At 37.9% G+C, this 19,012-nt stretch overlaps 1 protein-coding gene and 2 long non-coding RNA genes across 5 annotated transcripts in view; 1 reads left to right on the top strand and 2 right to left on the bottom strand.

Moving 5' to 3' along the window:
- The window catches only part of stet (stem cell tumor), a 352,773-nt gene that overhangs the window by 187,637 nt on the left and 146,124 nt on the right, over positions 1-19,012 (bottom strand). The window lies entirely within an intron of this gene.
- LOC148937657 (uncharacterized) overlaps positions 1-19,012 on the top strand; it is a 167,969-nt gene that overhangs the window by 33,097 nt on the left and 115,860 nt on the right. The gene's annotated exons all lie outside the window — the stretch shown is intronic.
- Positions 764-16,630, bottom strand: LOC148937659 (uncharacterized). Its single transcript, XR_016138110.1, has 3 exons — positions 16,290-16,630; positions 15,941-16,219; positions 764-900 (listed from the first exon to the last, which is right to left on the bottom strand). It is a non-coding gene; the product is annotated as an uncharacterized LOC148937659 (long non-coding RNA).

The following is a 19,012-nucleotide window of genomic DNA, read 5'->3' as shown; positions in this document are numbered from 1 at the left end:
ATCCTGACATGAATGATGGCATTCTATACAATTATCGATTAATAATAATAATATACTTACAATTATTCTTGCGCTAATTTATTTTACTTTAAACACGTAAATAATTATTCGTTAGACACTAATCCTATTGTTTTTAAAAATAAATCACTTCGGAAAACATATCTTCTTCCGAGCGTCTTCTTATTTAAAGAAAAGTGTTCTTGCTGCGAGGAGCAATGATCGTTTTCTGATATCAGTGTAAACATCAGAAAATCTCGTACTGCCGTACGCCGTATTCCTGAAAGCACCGGAAGCCTCTTTCGGTCGATGAAAGAATCTCACCGTTAAAAATAAACGCGAGAAGCAAGAGGTTAAGCTCCATCTAAGCTCCATGTCCGACATGAAGCGCCGCGGGACGTCGAAACTTGATGAATAAAATAATAAAAGCATAAGCACAGAAACTGCGGCGCCGAGCCGAGGTCGATCTTGTCGGAACAATAATTCATCATTTTTCCAACATTAGACGGAACATTAGTAGAAAATCCAGCACGTCTCAACGGAGGAAAAAGCGAAACTGTATAAAAAATAGTAAAAATATTTTGAATATAAATAATTTTTTTAAACATTTTATCATCTTGTAGTACAAGTTGCACGATGATCAATGTGTTACAATGATGTTTATTATATTTAAACATCGATAAAATCTATAAAAGATTTATTTAAAAAGTATCCTCGATTATTTTTTTCTTCGGATAAATTATACAAGTTACACGACGTTTCACGATGGAATTCGTAGACTCTGTCGGCGTAATTCTCATTGGAGTGGGCGCCATCGATCAAACTTGGCCAAGTGGCTGCCAATCGAATCGAATTTTCTCGAGTGCGTAACTCCATTGGTGGCTGAACGACATTTATCTTCTTCTACAACGGAAAACATTTTCGACATTATCGCTCGTCGTCGCGTGCACGCCGCTGCTGTTTTAAAGTAGATTTATAATACATTTTACATTTTACATTTACAGAAATATCTAAAGCTTAAACCTAATAAACAGCAATACTTGCTTAATAAGACAGTATTTGTCTTCTTTGACATTGACAATTTTTATAAATAATAAAAAATTAGAAAGGACAATTTTAAATACTGATCGATTTTTCAATATAACATCGTCTAAGTGTCATATTGTTATAATCAGTTTTAAATCTATGATTGGAGAATATAATTCTATATCTATTTCTATCTATATCTGTGAATGAAGAATATAAAAAATCAACAGTTTTTTAAAATTTGTGTACACAAAAGATTTCTAAGTTTGAAGACACCATTTATAATATCATAAAAAAGGAACGAAAAACCCTCGGAATATTAGGTTGCCTAAATCGAATTTCACGTTTTTATTAATAAAATTCTTTTTCTTTGCAAAATCCATTTTGTTAACAAACTTCCTAAAATATACGAAAAGTCTTGGGTACAAGACTACCTAATTTGATCTAAGCCTGTTAATTTAAATATATACACGTATTTCTTCAGAATAAAAATTAAAAAGAGAAGTTCCCAAAGAAAAAGAAGAGCTTCCAAGTGGAGTTTTCTCAACGAAAACATTAATTAAATTGAATCAAAAGTTTTTAAACGTTAATCATTTATCGTGTTTAAATTTTATTGAAAATATCTGTGCTCTTCATGGAAAGTGGAAATATTTAAGATGAGAAAATGCTACGTGAAAAAGATTTGAGAAGCACTGTCAACGTCCCGGTGATCGCCGCGGTCTCTAGATCTGGATCAACGCACCGCGCATAACGAGAACGCGCAAAGTGAGAGTCCATGGGGGTCCGCGACTGGGTCCGCCAGGAATAGAAACCCGCGCTTATATAGTCGGCGACTTAGTCGTGGACTCTGAGTCAGGCGCGAGGATTCCGTCTTGGAACTCGCACTCTCGCCAACCCATCGGTCGCTCTTTCTTTCTTTCTGTGCTTTCAGCCCGCCTTCTTTGTGCGCCTTAAGCTACGTTCAAAGAGTTCGAAAAGTTCTTGCGACATTTAACATCTTAACACTTAACATGATAATGCCGAGGCATATGATAAAATATTCCATCGAGAAGTATTCAGGAATTCTAAGGAAAAAAGTAGCTCCGAGTAAGCTGTGTAAATTTATCGTTATTAATTACATTGTTTAAGTTATAATTATAACTTGTATCGTTTAAATTATTGTTAGAATATTGTTATTTTGTACAATAGTTTCGACTTGTTATATTGAATTACTTGTAAATTTATGTGTTTTTCAAGAAAATTTCAAGAAAGATTTTCTAAAAATATATTGTAAATATACATTTGACAATTCGATTTCAACAGAGTTATGTACAATACAAAATAACAGTAACACGGTGAATAAGAAAAGTTAGATTTGAAAGGTATAAAAAGCGTTATCGCCGTCTCGTAAAGATGAAATTGCAGGAGTTGTATATGACGACCAGCATTCAGCAGAAGCAGTTCTCGTTTATTTTGACGCGTATGACTAGTCTGACAAATGCAAAAGAGCCAATAATGTTAATAATCTAACTTTATTGTTATTATCATATTCAGTGATGTCAGTGCAATATAATTTCCTCGAATAAACACAGTTACAATCCGTTGTGTTGCATGTTTGCAGCGCGAGACCAAAATTAACAGTTAACATAAGCGTGATTATTACGACATGAATAACGCGAATAAAACATCACTTTGTTTGCTGTAATTTAACATTAAACGATTGTGTATGCGATAATTTTCGTCAATCTCAATTTTGAGGCTTCAAACGAAAATCTCTATATTTATAGCAGTTTCTAAAAATTATGAATTGCGCGTCAGAGGATTTCCGTATGTTATTAATGTTACAAACATTACAATATCTAAAATTTCATTTTTGGAATATTGAATCGAGTAATATCGGTGTAGCGATATAAATTCAGAATAAAATAGTGACAAAGACATGATTGTGATTTCTAACCGAGCTTAAATTTCGATGCCATAAAAATGAAAGGTTTTAACTAAAAATGATCTATATTTTGTGACAATTAATAATTAACTTTCTTTTCATATCAATATGGTATTCAATTTTCTGAGATTATAACGAGTTTGAGATATTTGATTTTGCAGTTGAATGTAGATTGGCGTGATTCAGAATCGTGATAATGCGGGCGCGAAATTCGTCGTCGAAGAGAGAGGAGAGGAGCGGAAGCGGTTTCGCGAAGGGCGAAGGAGAACAGCGGCGATTTCCGTAAACGTCTTCACAAACGGGCGCATTTAAACTTTTCCAATTCCCCGGCATTTCATTTCCCAGATGGTCGAAGCTTCGTCCGGACGACGCGTTTGCTTCGCTCGTTTCTTTTGCCAGTTTCTCTCGCCCGACGATGGCCGCCGCGTTTCGAAACGTTCGAGAAAAGTTCTCCAACCTCCGACATCTTTCTCTTCTTCCTGTTCCCTTCGCCCTCGTGGATGTCTCGTTCGTTGGCGCGAACTGTCACAGTGTGAACCAGGCTTAAAACTTTCTCCGTACATCCGCTCGTCTTTCTCCCCGTCTTTTCCTTCGAGCGAGGTTGTCAACCGTACCGGGGATTTGGCATTGGCCCTCGTCTGGTCCCTAGTCCCTCCTCTGTTCTCCGTCCAATCCCTCCTTACCACGAGAAGAGTGCTCTCTCCAACGACGTGTAGTCTCTCTCAGTTCGCTTCTTCGAACAGAAACCATTTTTATATTTTGTTCTCCACCGCAAATTTATTGATTTCTCGCGACAATAGATATTTCAGGAACCGTACGACAGAAAATACATATTTTTAATATGTACCTTCTATAATTTTCTGTTCGTTTATAAATTCGAGCAATCTCTATCATTATATTTGTCCGATATAACATATAACTTTTTGATATCTGCATTTAAGATGCAGAAATATCCGTTCACTTGTAACAGAAAAGTTTGTAGAAATAAAAAAAGATTTTACTTCAGAGCAGATGCTAGGTATGCACTGTTATTTATGTATATGACGCGATCATATATTTGTATTCCAGTATAATCCTGGATCTTAGTTTCACATGCAGCCGTAATAAATAAAACCTTTTCTCCTCGCTCTTTTTTTTTTTTTTTTTTTATAGTATATCTCTGGAAAAAATTTTTATACATGTATTCTTAAATGTGCCAATAATTTCAACTTTTTTAAAAATTGCTTTAAAGTTTATGCTTGTAAAAAATTTATTCCATTTTTATCATTGTCCTACGGATCGATGATCATTGCAACTGATATGTTCTCCAGTGATTCTTTAATTATGTAATCTTGCGATGACGCAATGCGAGGACGATAAATAATTCTCTGCTATGTTTTCTCACTCTCTTTTACTCGTTACTTCTCGAGGTTGTCAACCGTCTCGACGCGAATCCCGAGATACTTGGCATTGGCCCTTGTCGTCTGATCCAGTCGGTGCGTCTCGTCTGGGCGCGTTGTATTCGCGGACTCTTTCCACGCGCGAGTCGTGCATTTTCGTCGATTTGCATAGCGTAGAGTCAAGAGGGAGAGAGAACGAAAGAGAAAGGCCGCTTTCGTCTCGGCTATTTCCTGTCGCATTTTCCACGGGAATAGAACACCGGCGCGCGATCGTCGACCGCATTTCTCTCGGGGATCCTCCTCATCTCCTTCAACCGTATGGAAACCACCTCAAACAGCATACTAAGCCTGCTGGTCATGATGATGATGATCCAACTGACGAGAGAAAGAGAGAGAGAGAAGAGAGAGAGAGAAAGAGAGAGAGACTTCCCACTTCCGTTGGCTGCGAGCCTTCTTATTGTAACTTCATGGTTCTTGACGCGACTTCCGACTGAATTTGTATATGAAATTCACTGATTTTGTCTTTAATGACAAGTTTTGATAAATTTAAAATTAAGAATTTAGAATTTTTGTTAGAAATGCGTTCAAATACACAATGTATTAAAAAATTTTAAAAATCCTTTAAGTGATAGTTCATTTTCGCGCGATGTTAAATATAATAGAATACCTGTCGTAAAATGCAATTTTTATTCAAACCATGTTGTCTTGTACAATCAATAAAAATTCGTTAGATTTTTATGAGATAAGAAAGACGTGAAACTTTCGTTTTCCGCGGGAACTTTCAGATTTTAGTACCCGAACGCGTCGCGCGTCGCTGCAACTTCGGATTTATAGCATTGCATTTTGTAACGATTACAGCGATATTATTACTCATCGAAACGACCGAGAAAAGGCGCGATTGTCGTCTCCTACCAAACTTTAAGCAGATTTTCATTCTCCAAGTTCCGAGTTCCGATCGAGCCGCAAATAGTTTTCATCCGCCACGAGTTGCACTCCACCGACGATCTCGGGGGATCATCGGGAACCGGCTTTCAGACTCGATTGGTTTTTACGAGAAAAGCGGAGAAAGAGACGCCGACAATAAAAAAGCGACCAAGAATGCCCGAAGGTGGAAAAAGGTGGACGGAAGAGAGGAGGGAGAGAGCGTCCGAAGTACAAATTGGCTTCCCGCACACCGACTTCCTTCCTCGGGAGGGAATCGCAGAGTGTTCTTCGCCTACTGGCGAGAAGTTTAAAGCGGCTTTCGAGAAAACGCGGTTACCAATCGTCCGATGGATACGAGCGATCTAATAAATTTTGACCTTTCGCGCTCGGAACTCCAATGAAACGAGATGACTCCATTTTTGCGCAATAGCCGTAGTTGGTAGAACTGTCGCTGTGATATTACTTGAGTAGTACTAATCATACTGAGTAGAAATATAAATAATTATATCCTAGTTAAAAAATTTCATTTGTTAATAAAAAAAATTAATAAATAAGGAAAATTAATTCAAATCTTGTAATAATATGATATATATGTAGATCGGATAAATCTACTGCTTCATTATTTCTTTACATAAGTAATAGTGAAGACTCAAGAGAGTATTTTAGTGAATGAACTTACATTAACGATAGTTAAATGTAAAAAGTTTGCAACAAATATTACATTGCGCACGCCCACTCGCTCGCCGTTCTTAATCGGGAAAAAAGAACGCGTCGTGGGCGCCTTTCAATCTACGCCTTCATAAAAACGATCTACGTGATCGAAACCGCTATATGCAGTTGTCAGCAATTTTCAGCTCGATCGGCGAGAAGAGAAGAAACCAAGGTGCTCTGTTATAGTCGGAACGACGGATCGACGTCGACAGCGTTTGGCCCCTCATCCGGCAACACCCCCATCGGCGGGGGTTCGATTAACGATTTCTAAGGGGTTGCTGCCCCTTAGATGTCCCTAATAACCCCGCGAAATTACGCTCGCCGCTTATTGAATCCGTTACGGCGCCGCGCGCCCAATAAGAAGCGGCGCCTAGAGTGATTAATGACGAGGCATCTCTCTTTCTCGCTTTCCCTCGCTCTCTTTCTCGTCGGTGTTACGTTTTCGCCCCCCCCCCTCCCCCGCAGAAAGATTAACGGACTTTCGACGCTCGCTCATTTTTTGATTTTCGCGAGTCCTCTCCCCGGCAGCTCGTCGGCGCGCCGTCACTGCCAGATTACCTGCGAGGATAGAGATCCATAGCCGGCTGTGCGAATTTATTTCCAATCTACAAACTCGCCCATTATCGATATCAAGAGACGGAAGATTGAATTGTCAAGTAAACACAACATTCATTTTTACTTTTGTTCTAATTTTGAAATTCTCGATATCCGTTACCTAAATGTTTCATAGAACTATAACATATTAAGCGGAAATATAAAATAATGCTACCTTTTTTTTTTCATACTGTCAGTGCTGTAAAATCTTTAAATATAAATTTTTTATTCTCATAAAAGGAGATAATATGTTTCTCTCCAATGATTTTTCATATAGGTTTTAAATGAGAAAAATTTTAATTTCACACCTGTATAGTATAAAATTTCATTCGCAGCGGTGACTGAATTATTAATATAAATGTTTGCCGACAACGCCGATTGGACGCTCGTGGGCAACGTAATCGGACGCGACGACTCTATCGGTTATCGGAAAAACGCGAATTCAATTCGTCGTTATTGCGGAAAAGAATTGATTAATTTTAACGAGTTCGAGCAGAACCGCAGCATCTGTCGCCGCGGAGCATCGCTCTTTCGGTTTCGTCGGCATAAGTACAAAGTATTCCGTCCTACGTCATACGTCAGCCGGTAATACGCAGACCTTTATGAAACTCCCTAATAAATGACCATGCAATAAATCACGGACTTTCAGAGACACTTCTCTGTCAGAACAAGTCCATATCTCCATCTCCGTTGAAATTTCTGCTCTTTTCCGTCAGTTATCGTCGGCCATTAAATCTCGCATATATTCGATACTTTCCAAAATATAAATAAATATATAGATTCATCCGGCAGTCTATCGCAATATTAGCGATAATATTTTCTGATTTTTTTCGAGTAATATCACGAACGTCCGTTGCAAAAAAAATCGCAATAAAGTATAACATAAAATATAACATAAAATAACATAAAATATAACAAGTTAAGCGTTGGAGAAGCAAAATAATTACAGAAGTAAAGTAATTACTCATTCTTAATTATTTCATCTATTATCAAAAAAGTCTAAAAATTTTGAAGACAAATTTATTTAAAGTTTTTTCAAAACTAACCGCATGATATGTGAAAAAAATAGTAGTATACAATAGATTTCTTATTAATAAATGACTTATTAATAAACTTTTAGTTTAATAGAAATCTTCAATGATTCTGTTAACGTACGCAAAGTTCAATTACATTCTGGCATATCAAGAGTTATTTTTCCACACAGCACTGAGAGGAATTAATATTTAATCATTCCCAGACAATTAATATCGTCCTGTCTTAATCATCTATTAACGCCGGTACATTTCGCAACCATTGCATCACGTCCGATCATTCGTCTTTGTTATTACAAGCGAATACGACAACCAGGACGGTTATTACACGGCGACGACAAGAACGGGGACGACAACGTCGACGACGGACGGTCATCGATAGAGGGCCGACGAATACAAAGGGCCCTCGAGATCCAGGGACAATGTGGCGCTCGAGCGGTCCCGAGAGCTGAGTGAATCGAAATTGGGATCACTGGGCTTTCAACGATTGATATACTCACGGTATAGCCGCGGCATATGCAATCCTCCTTCGTGCGACTTGACATCGCTCAAAAGATCGCAATTTCGCCGACGGCCTCTTGAAACCGGGTCTATTGATCGAGGCTGGATTGACTATGGACTCGCTGAGCGGATCACCGCTGTGTGTATTTCGGCAGTTTGGATCCATCCGTTATTGTGCCCCCCGTACCCCATTTTCGATAGCAATATTTTAGGCGTAGTCCAAAATGCACGATATTGTTCTAGCGATAGAACCTTCATGGCGATTGTTCTTTCAAATGACTTCTTTGATGCCTTTCTTCGACCCCTTCTCCACATACACACACACACACACACACACACACACACACTCATAAACATTTTTGATTTTTTAACGGTTTTATCACTTCCTAACGATTTTATTCAGTTAATTTAATCTTTAATGTATTCTTAAATGTTTATAAATTTATCTTCCTGAAAAATTATTTCCTTATCAATTTATACATTTTATATGTCGTAGACGTGATTATGAGTTAAATTCTCGTATCTGTGGAATATGTTCGTCCGTACCCGCGATTTTCTTCGAATTCAATCGGAATGTGTTCACCTTACCATTATTTTGGTATAAAAATTTACGTGCGACATGTATATCGCACGGTGCAACTTGCGCAGTAAAAGTATACGACGAGAGGTTATACATGTAATAAAAACAAAGCATGAAATCGCAAAGAGCCTGCAGGCTGCCGAGATATTTCTTTCGGGGGAACGATATCGATTCGAGCGTATGGTAAAGACATCGCTTTCGCAATTTTCCACGAAATTGGTCCTGCATCTTTGTTGTTACGGCGGAAAAAATTACATGTCACGTTAGACGGATGAGCCATTATATGTCCGGAACTTTTTAACTTCGGAGAAGGGAAACACGATGCGCTACTCCGCACTACTCGATTTTTCGATTTGCATAGTCACGAAAGGGCGTCTCGCCCTCGCGATATTTTCCCGCACTAATGTTGAAACAATGCTGTCGTTACCGCATGCATATTTCAAATTACGCGATGCATCACAGTGCCGTGTGATAAAGGATTAAGAAACATTTCCCTGGCTTTCTATCGCACGTTAAACAAACGATAATGTTAAAAATATCGAAATAAAAAGAATATGTGGAAACTGGTGATGAGGATAAAAATTTTTTCCCGTTTGCGTTTGAGTCAAACTACGTTAAATCAATCTCGATATTTTCCTTTCTCTTGGGAAAATCCGGGATAAACAATACTTGCAATATTGCAATATCTACGGATCGATAGAGTTTTTGAGCGGATACAACGACCTCGGAAGTATTAAGCTTCCTTTATATACGTACATCATTGCTATATACATATTCATTGTGTTCATTATACCCGATAATCCCTATTGGGGATGATGAAATACTGCATCCAAAAATTATCGGAAAGTTGTCGCTGTGATAATCTCGCGAGAATAAAGTTTGCGGTATAACCAACGATGTCCGTCAGAAAGTATTCTTCTGTTTGTTTTTCTTCTGACGTGCGCTGTTTTTACAAGTTCAATTAACGAATGTTTTGAGTGAAAACCGCACTAATAGCTGTTCTTTTAAAAGTTTCATCAGCTAACAATCTTTTAATTTCATCAAGCGCATTTCAACGAACGCATATTTGCGTTCGCTTTAATTTGAAAAAATGCATGTTTCTTATATTGAAATTATTTATAGTGAAAATAATAATACTAATAATAATACTATGTTAAATGTTATATAAATCACATTCACTGTAAATATAAAAAGTAAAACTCGCTATTCTTTTTTACAGAAAAGCTTACGGAAATCTTGAAAAATATTTCTGACAGAATTAATTGAAATTTGCTATCTTTTTATTTTAGGGAGACTATATTTAAAGTATTTTATATGACAGAGTTATACATATTTCGGAATATTTTTTTTTCTCGAATCTTTTTACAGTCAAGTCTCGTTCGTACTCGTGCTAAAATAAACATGAGGCGTTGTGTCGTTTTCACGACACCCCGTAGACTCGGACGTATTATTCCGCGTTGGCACGGCAGAGAAAAGGGAGCAAAGTCGTGCCGCCAAATGATTTATGACTCGTCAGCTATATCACGTATCACGCGTCCTTGCGTCTTTTCCTTATCGGCGCGATTCGGATGCACTCTCTGAAATTATCCGCTATTCCTTGAGTCGTTTTGGCTCCAAGTTTCAACAGTTTTTATCTGCTAGCAGAGCGCCGCGACGGCCAATGTCTTTTTCCGAGTCCCTTCAGAGGTAGTTCCCGTCTCAATCTACTCGATGCAATTCCGAGCAACCTAGCGAACCGCGCCTAATCCTGGGTACCCGACGATTTATGTCCCTCCATTGAGGTCGAACCTTTCGTGTAGTCCGTCATTGTGCTATTTTTCAAACATTGCCTGATTATTTGATTCTAGGCTGACAGCATTTTTCTTGTATCGTTCATTCAAATTTTTTTTATTATTGAAATTATTTTCTAACGTCTAAAACAATAATTGGGACAACATTTCTGTTGCAACAAAATATATTTCTTCGAGAATAATTGAGTTAATATGCTAAAGTCATTTTGTAAAATGAAATTGCGAAAATACTTTTGGCAGTAAGAAGATCGATAACAGATAAGGGAGAAGCATGTTCAGTCGAGTAAGATTTCTCATTTTAATAAGATCAAATATTTCGAATGCAATGAAAAAAAGATAACAAAAAAAGATAATATTGCTCCAACTATAAAACGTAATGGAATCTTTTTCCATTTGTTACAAATGATTTTCATTTCAAGAACTTTTTTATTTCTGTGAGTTTATTTTTTACGAGAGAAACATAGCGACAAGGAATCCCCTTTCGTAGTAAAACTTATCGCAAGCTTTATTAGCTCATTCAATTAATAAATGGATGACCGACGTTACCTCGGTGTCATATTTTCTTTTTTAGAAAGATTTTTTTCCCCCCTGTTTATCGAATTTACTCTCTCGTAAGACCTACGATTATCGAGATGGCAGTAATTAGAGACTTCAGCGTCGTAGGAACGGCCTTTTCCCCGTCTGTTTCAAGCTTGACGATATAGCGAGGGGATTACGAGTACGGTACAATGATAATCACGATGGCGACAACAGGGACGTAATGTAGGGGCTGTAAGGACGGCGATGACGACAATGGCTACGACAGCGACGACAACAGCGATGATAGTAGAGGTGACAGGACGACAAGAAGAGGATAACGACGCTGATAGCCCCATCGTCCAGGAGCGGTACGGCTATCATCTTCCTCGAACGATGTACACTACACTAAACTTCATACGCATTAAGTGAGTCTATCGAATTTGCAATTGCTTTACAGCAGATTGAGCTCAGCATAGTTCATAGATTGTAGGAATAATATTTATTGATAATTATCACCTTGTCGAAATATTAAAAAAAATAATAATAATAATTATATTTATTTTTATATGTTAGAAAGTCAATTAATGTCAAAGGAGAATTTGACTCTTGAAAAATATTGCATTACCATCTCGCTCCGTTATTCTCGTTCGCCGTGAATTTTAAAAGACAGACGAGAGATGAACTACGGGAATGGAATTCTTAATTAACATCAAAGATGGAACATGTGTTATTTCGAAATTGCCGGGGTTCGGATGGAAGCTTGGGCCGATTCGCAATTTTTATTGGGTTCCCGTGTAATAGATCGCACGTGGGTAGAAAGGGCGATGTCGGCGACGGTATTTCGACGCCGCGAGGATGAAAAAGAAAGAAAGTCGTGCGACAAAAGATCGAGGGGTAATACGTCAAAGCGGGGAAAGGGAGATAGCTCGTCGGTCGGTCGGTCGGTCGGTCGATCGGTCGGTCGGTCGGACGGGGAAAAACTAATTTCCCGGCGACCCTGTAGATGCACGACGTCGTATTAAAAGTCCTATGACTTTTGTGTGCTCGCTCGCGCCCGAGAGCGAGTCAGCAAAACCATTTCGGCGATTCGTTTCGAACGGCGCCGGCTCTCTTCCAGTATCCTTATAATTTATATTCTTTCATATTCGAGCCACTTTTACGAGTTACGGTCGCGCGAATCATATCCCCCTCCCCCCACCCTCTTTGTCCCCCAGTGCGATCGCGAGAGCGCGGAATGCTTTTATGTGAGAGATAACGCGATGGTTTCATACGGCACTCTCGCAGCGGATGGAAATCCAGACGAGTCGCAATTATTATGCTGATATCGCGATGTAGCATGCTCAAAATTAGCGAGTGAAGAGATGAAACAATCTCGAATAAAAGTGAGATGCGACCTGAAACACGTTGATTAAATTCATGTGTTCTTGTATACAAATAATATAAACGTGTATATACGAATGCATATTGCGTTTACGATGCTGTGTATATCTACTTTCCGTCACGATCATGGCTTTCTAACAAAATTCAAGGGACTCGAGTGACAAAATATATCACGGATTAATAAATTTTTGCTATTTTATGACTGTTTTTACAAGTCGCCGAAGGAGATTTTTAATAGATGGTCCAGGTGGTTTTACGAGTTTTTCCGAGCACCTCGCGTGGATGCAGGGAAATGTCGTGTGGTTCCAGCGACGGGCAAGCGAGTCGCGAAATTGCGGTAATTTCGTTAGCTGCGCAAACGACCTAATGAAATAAAAGAGTCGACCGAGGGATATAATATAATACACACACACACACACACATATATATATATATATATATATATATATATATATGTGTATATAGGTACAGTACTTATATACGTATTTCGTAATGGTATGATTTTAATAGCCAGGTAGGGAGGAAGCGACTTTTTATCTCGCTTTATAAAAGCTCATCCATACACCCGCATCATCTCTTCAGCGTTCGCGGACATTTTCCATATCCAACCAATTCAGCTTCCCTTTTTTTATCGCACTTTATTTTGCTCCTCGATATATATATATACATACATATACATACACCCTCCCTGCGTTTTGCTCGTGGCTTTTGCGACCGGCTGTTAACGTAGTACCATTTTTCTTCCATGGGCTTATTTTAATCAATACGCGGCAAACGCAAAAATGTTTTATGCATACGTCAAGAATTTATTCTCCGCTTAATCTACGTCTGAATTTTTCTTCGAGATTAGTTTGACACAAGTATCTTAATTAACAAACTGTTTAACATAGAAATTTCAAAAAGTTTGCAGAATTAACTTTAAGAAATATTAATTAAGCGATAAAAATTTAATTTTCTTTTATTTTTCATAAACGCGGTTTTTTTTATCTATTTTTGGATTTGATTACCAAGATAATTAATAACGAAAATTAAGAAGTTGTAATGGAAAATTGCAAATTAAAAATTAAAAATAAATAGCTATGAAATTTCTTTCCGCGAAGATATTTTCACGAAATAGGAGACAGGATAATTCCGAAACAATAATATAATATCAAAATATCGGTAACTAAAATATTGACTCCTGCGCGCGATCCATCTTCTACTAAGAATAATAACTATAAAAATACGTAAAACCGGAGAGAAATGAAACGAAGAAAAACATCGACGCAAAACTGTAGTATTTTCTCATTGCGCAGCTTAATATGTCTGTACCTCGGATTAAGTACGACGAAGGAAATTTCGCGAACCCAACCCGGCGAGAACTGCCAGGACCGCTTGAATGATGCGAGCCTTAAGTTCCGAAATGAAAAGCAGTCCGTGGTGGTAACAGAGACGGCGGTGGTGTTGTATGAAAGTGGAAACGAAAAGGGGTAGAGAAGGAAGGAGGGATATAAGGTGCGCTGAGTGATAAATAAGCCTGCAGATATTGTGTTTCACTTCTGACCTTAAGGGGTGCGCCTCGTATCTCCACCCCAGGCCGCGTAATCCTACTCGGAGTTTCAATAACGCTTGCGGCATAACCTAAGTTTAGCATAAAGTATTTTGGCTGTTCGCCGTTAGGAACACCAGCAGCCTCGAGCACAGGTCGTTTCTAGAGACACTAAGGTAAGAGCATAGCCGATACTGCGCCATATTTGACCGAGAATCGCGGACAAGTTTAGCGAGTTATATAGTATACTCTGTAGACTCCGCACCGAAAATCGCATCTCTAACAATATTCATCGAGTTAGCTCGTCATATAGAAGCGTGCCTTTAATTTACATTTACGATATATTTTTGAACATTGGTTTCTCATACGGATTATATGGTTATACCAAAAAATTGTGTATAGAAAATAGAAGTAGGCGAAAGAGTTGTTCAATTGTTCAATTCAATTGTTTTAATTCTTCTCCTCTAATATATATTTTCATATAAAGTGTCGAATTGATAATTTATCATTGGCAAATATTGTTTAGTGTTTGGTTGTCTAATTGAGTAACTTGATGTAGCGCGACATGAGTAAATCAAGTTAAGCGAATGACTTAGAGCGTTTCAGCTGTTCGACCAAATTGCGCCGTCTCCTTTATCTTATCCTTTCATCTTCGCGCAAATGCATAGAGGCGCGTTAGTAAATAGATGCTGTCACCAAACACGCGCCAACTGTGCACCTGTGCACAAATGCACATGCGAGAGTACGTGTCGTCTACAGCCGCATAATCCGCTGCAACATCCATCTGATGCAACATCATGTTATTTCGCTAACTTTATTATTTATTTCGACAAAAAACAATAGCTGTTTTTTTTTATCTGTCGCTTTCTTATAAAATATATTGTAAATGCAAATTATAATTAGCAATAAAAATTAACAGATAATAATTTTAACAAAATCAATTAGAAGACAAGCATAGAATATGTAGACAAATTATTTCAGAAATTGTAATAATTATCTTTTCAAAATATACTTTAGTATTTTAAAATCGTTCTACACAAAATATATGGTTTGGGAAACACAGATATTTCCAAAGGAAAAATATCGTAGAATAAAAATCTGCTTGTTACGTAAATTGAAAATTATATTAATTTATTTATACATTAATCGATACATCTGTAATCAGGATGTATCGCGAGTTTCTCAGAAATCCACATTTACAATTAGTACGAGTAAATCCATGCATTACGTAGTTAATGCTTAATTCAACACGTACATATCGCGGGCATTATTCCACAAATTCATTCGCGCGAGAGTTTATGCACTTGGCGCGGAGGTTGCAGTGCAGGAAAACGCCGGATCAGCTCGCAAACATGAACGGTTGCACTAAGGGATTTAATTGCTCGATTCAATTGTTACCCGTTGATGACACCGTGGTCAGAACACCGGTGTACGAAATTATGCGGCGACATGCATCCGAATGGTCTTACGCGAGGCGGCGAGTACGTAATGCGCTTACGTTTCCAGCGATGTTGAGCCTGCAGCGCGGTAAAGTTTACGTTCGACTTCGGGTATTACGCCGGTTTACGTCTTGACTCGCTTCTACAACGACAACGTTTCGGGATTCGTATCCGAATCGCGATTTAGGTTCCCGCGGTTATACGCCGACAGCTCGCCGCGGTAAGCCACAGAGCTTTCGACGCTCTCTCGTCATGCACGTCTTACATTTTACGATTTAACTTTCGAATGTGCGTTCCCAAGTTTAGAGAAATACGATTTTCTCGTCTTCGGAAACGCAGCATCCACCAAATCGTTATGTTATGTACTACTTAAAGAACGGATTATCAAAACGGAAAAATTATTAAAACATTCTAACAACGTGATATAACAATTTTTTGTTAAAAAAAAGTAAATAATTCATCATTGAAACTGATATATGATTTGTAATGATAAGGAATGAAAAAGTTGCTTTTTTCAAAGAAATAAAATTGGGAAACAAAATGAAATTACAAAAACAACAAAGACGATATTTTATAGATCTATATATTGTCAGAACATGCATTGATTTTTAAGCTACCTAAGTCTAACGATGCAGTAGATACGCTAACGAAGTTATATTACAGCGTTCGATGAATCTGCATACGTTTCGTTGACAATCGACACACGCACATAGGTACTCGATAACGTGCCACTTGTTGAAGTCAAACTAGGGAGAATCGGTAGATCCAGAGTTGATCGATTCGTGTGGATTACTTTGAAGAATCGTCGTATGCCTTTCACATTTTTCGCCTTGCCATTTTTTTTTTTTCGAAATGTACGTAATTTAGTAGCTGTACGTCCAGTGACAATTACGATTCTATTAAAAATGCGTAAAAAGTGAGTAACATGAGCAAACGTCATAAACGGGAAATTTATGTATTCCTCACGGAGTGAAAAACGCAGGTGCGAGAAAATACAGATAGACACAGTAATATGCCGAAGGCATATATGGAAGAGATTTCGCGCGAGACGGGCAAGAGAGACCGACTGAAAAATGCGAAACTATCGACACGAGAGGAACGAATGTTCAACCGTGCGGAATGTATAGCGGGAGGAGACACGTTGTCGTGCGCGAGACACCGTCTCTCTGTGCTTTTCGCGCGCAGACGCCGCATACGCGCGAGAATATCGCCACCCCTTCGAACACACGCTCGCACACTCCTCTCCAAAATAATTCTGTCTCGTGAAAGAATTTTTCACTGAAAAAACATTTGAGCGTTCCAAGGTATAGAATCGACAAATCCAAATTGATGTAATGGAAACGAATGAATGAACAAATGGAATCCGTGATCAATCGAGGCTCTCAAAAAATCCCTTGTTTTAGAAATTTAAGCGGATGAAATATTTAATCTTATGTGATGCGTAATATTATTTTATATTATTTTAACGTGATTCTTTTTATTCAAATCAAAATGTAACAAGTTGTGCTAATCGGTTTAACATTAAAGTCTCTCTCTTTATGTATGTAAGTTACGTGATGAAGGATATTGTCGTCCTTTGGCTAGACGGCGTCGTATAAAGTGACACGCGACGTTTTAGGCCAGGCAGGATGTAGGATGTCAGGAAATGAAGGCACGTTTGCGGAAGGTAGCCGAGTAACGAAGCGTGAGTAACTAACGGCCGTAAAAGCACGAAACAACGTACGGCTCCTGGCTCGTAAACCGTCGGCACGTGTTGGGCTCTCTTGGTGCAGTGTCTTTCGGAACGAGTCTAACAGACAAGATGACGAGCCGCGGGCAAAACGGTCGGAGACATTACGGGAAACGACGTGCTAAAATAAGATGATATAATTCTGAAGGAGTGCAGCCGCGCAGTCATCCTGTCCGAAAGCACCGAATACGTTTTTAACGTATCGACGAACGCATTTTATTTAATTTGCAAAATTTGAATTTCGTTCTTTTATTCGACACTAGGACCAGTTTAGGACCAGTTTCGAATTCAATTCATTTTTATTATAAGAACAAGTCATGAAATATTAGGGGAGGGGGGGGGGTTTAAAAAATAATTTTATTCTTGCGGATATTTAGATATTCGATACACAATTAAATATTAAAAAAAAAGAATTAAAATAATTATTTTACGATAGTAAAATTTTAGCAAAATCGAACACTAGGTTTTTGCATACTTAAATCTTTCTCTTAATATATCTCCTCTCGAAAAAGGATTGAAGGTTACATCTTGCAGATTATGCACGTGGCAGTATCATATCGATCTTTGTAGAAGTCGAAAAATATCGGATGTACTGAGCGGGACAACTCATACGTTTGTAGGTAATTCACGTAGTACGAGTTTAACATCATCTCGGCACGCCAGTCGTTCTTCTTTCTGTCCTTCCCTCCTCTCCGCGTTCCATTCTACGCTTACCTATTTTCCGGGAGCCTCGATCTATTCAATCTCGATGCAAAGGCGATCTCACGTGCAGTAATAGCTTGTCAGCCGCACCGTGCTTGCCTCTGATAAACGGCAGTCTCCCGCGGCAATCCTTTCTTAAAGCTGCATAGTATGAATGTCTCCCTCCTACTCCGCCACTCCGTTGCTCACCCCCGTGAGTCCATCCCTCTTCCCAGCAGTTGGCACGTAATACGTTTACCACTGTATAAAATCCCACTGACCTTGCCACTTCCGCCACGAGAAGGCGAAAAGGGATGTTTTTCTTGATCTCACACATTGTAATTGCGATGATCAGGAAGTTATTGAGTGTGAACTTTTGGATTAGATGTAATATTTCTGTACTACATAATAAACCTTTGAAATGTAATATTAAAATATTGTTCATTTTTTTATATTATTGTAGACTTTCCGGTGTATTTCTAATATATATGAGTATATATATATATATATATATATATATATATATATATATATATTTTTGTTTTGCTTGTTACTTTATCAGGATTATAATTGAGAATTATTTGTATATGTTATAGTTGTACAACACGATAGATATATTTTTCAAAAGATTAATTTTTGACATAGTACTAGTCTAAAAATATAAATCAAGCCCCATTTTATTTGAAAAATGTATAACATTGGAAAAAAACTATTTCAATAATATTTTCCATCGTTTCTAACGTGATTTCCCCGTAGACCATGCTATTCGTGAAACGATAAACATCGTTGAAATATTTGTTTGTAACATTTGCGTTACGAGTATTGAATCGTTCGATTTTTACGTGAGGAAAAAGATAAGTAGAATTTGATAATAAAATAAATAATTTAATTAAAAATTTTTGACGCTTGAAAATAATGTCTATGATGATTTCATTACGCTTATTGTTGGAAAGGAAACAATTGACACAAAAATATTTAATGTCGTATCCATTATTTGTACGTGGTTATTATGCTGAGCTTATAGTGACATATTGATATTCGTCATGAGATAAAAATAACTGTTACTGGACGGAAAGCAGCTTTCCGATAATAATTCGGCTCTTAAAAAACGCTCGTAATTAATGCGGATACAATTTAATTCTGATGCGAGAAAAATATCGCGATGTTTGTGCGTAATTTAAAACGTAAATCATATTCAATATTGATGTTAATATCGTTTTGTTGTGTTAGAAAATTATTGGTCGCCACGCGGGGAATGAATGCAATGCAATGCAATGTA

This window comes from Pogonomyrmex barbatus, unplaced genomic scaffold, assembly GCF_055798465.1.
Source record: "Pogonomyrmex barbatus isolate J1 unplaced genomic scaffold, ASM5579846v1 scaffold12, whole genome shotgun sequence".
Lineage (NCBI taxonomy): Eukaryota > Metazoa > Arthropoda > Insecta > Hymenoptera > Formicidae > Pogonomyrmex > Pogonomyrmex barbatus.
Note: the sequence above shows the minus strand (reverse complement) of the source record. Positions and strands in the feature narration are given on the sequence as shown.